The sequence below is a fragment of the Ovis aries genome, chromosome 15, assembly GCF_016772045.2.
Source record: "Ovis aries strain OAR_USU_Benz2616 breed Rambouillet chromosome 15, ARS-UI_Ramb_v3.0, whole genome shotgun sequence".
Classification (NCBI taxonomy): Eukaryota; Metazoa; Chordata; class Mammalia; order Artiodactyla; family Bovidae; genus Ovis; species Ovis aries.
Genome location: NC_056068.1, coordinates 62,348,389 through 62,350,111, shown reverse-complemented (window position 1 = coordinate 62,350,111; position 1,723 = coordinate 62,348,389).

Here is a 1,723-nt window from a genome sequence, read left to right as displayed (position 1 = left end):
AGTGATCATATGTCAAGGAATGGAATCAGAGCATTATTATAATTCTTAACAGCAATTAGATGCCAGAAGATGTTTGAGCAATATCCACAATATGCCAAGGAAAATGATTTTTTTGACCCATAATTAGCTAAATTATAAATCATATGTGAGAGTAAACATTCAAGGGGATGTAAGGACGAGGGTTTTGATCCACTCTTTTTTTGATCCACCCTTTCCAGGTACTTTTCCTTTGGCTGTATCTTAACTTGCTAAGAAGAACAGGACCAATTTCTCAAATTGTTCTCATTCTTATTACCTTTGATAATTTGTTTAAAACTATATAATACTAGGAATTGTTGGAAAATGAACAAGATCAATGAAAATGGTAAATAATGAGATGTTACAAAGTTTTCAAAGGCAAGAATAAAATCAGTGGAAGTGAAAGTGGAAGTCGCTCAGTCGTGTCTGACTCTGCGACCCCACGGACTTCTCCATGGAATTCTCCAGGCCACAATACTGGAGTAGGTAGCTGTTCCCTTTTCCAGAGGATCTCAGGGGATCAAACCCAGGTCTCCCTCATTGCAGGCAAATTCTTTACCGGCTGAGCCACAAGGGAAACCCAAGAATACTGGAGTGGGTAGCCCTCCCTTCTGCGGGAATCAAACCAGGGTCTCCTGCATTGCAGGAGTATTCTTTACCAACTGAGCTATCAGGGAAGCCGGTTAGATGTTAACTTATGTTAATTAGATGTTAACTTATGTTAACCTAACACTTTATAACTGAGAGACTTTTAACATGGTTGTACAAAATGAAAGATTGTAGAGAAAGCGTTTGGCGTGTGATAGGTGCTTATGGTGGAAAGACCCTAAAGTGATCCACAATGACCTCTCTCTTCTGGTATTCACATCTTTGTAGAATCTCTTTCCTTTGAATGCAGGTGTAAACTGTGACTTTGTTCTAACCAACAGAATGTAGCAAAGATAATGAGATGTCTCTCTTGTGTTTATGTTACATTATATAAGGCTTTATTTTGCTAGCAGACACCCTCTATAGATCTCTCTGTTAGCTTGATGAAGTAAGCAACAATCCCATGTAGCCAGGAACTGCAGGCAGCTTCTAGGAACTGTAAGTGACTCCTGTTGCTGAGGTTGGCCTCTAACCTTCAGCTCATTTTGTTGTTGTTGTTGTTGTTGTTGTTCTCTTGCCAAGTCATGTCTGACTCTTTGCAACCCCATGGACTGCAGCACTCCAAGCCTCCCTGTCCCTTACTGTCTCCCGGAGTTTGCCCACGAGTGAGAAAAATATGCTGAGTCAGTAATGGACTTGACAATCCTGCATTAACTTTGCAAGGGCATTTCTAATCACCCTTACCTTCCAAATCTCTATGATCTTAGCCCTCAAAGTCCTCTTTCTTAAGCTGTTAGGAAAGTTTCTATCTTTAGATGAAATGTGGCTATTTTACCTCGTTTTTTAGATTTTGTGTCTGTTTCACTATCTTGTCACAGCAGTCAAAATCTAGGGTATATTTTTGAATTCCTTGAAATTTTACTTACAGATTTCACCTAGTTAATTATAACATAAAAGCATTAAGTAAAAGAATTCACTTTTTCCTGCTACTCTTCAACAGAATATAAGGAAGTGTTTAAAAAAAAACTTTCAAGCAGTCCTAAGGAAACTTTTAGTCTTAAAAGTATTTTTTAAATTGACAATCTTTACTTTTTAGAGCAGTCTGGAGCAAAATTGA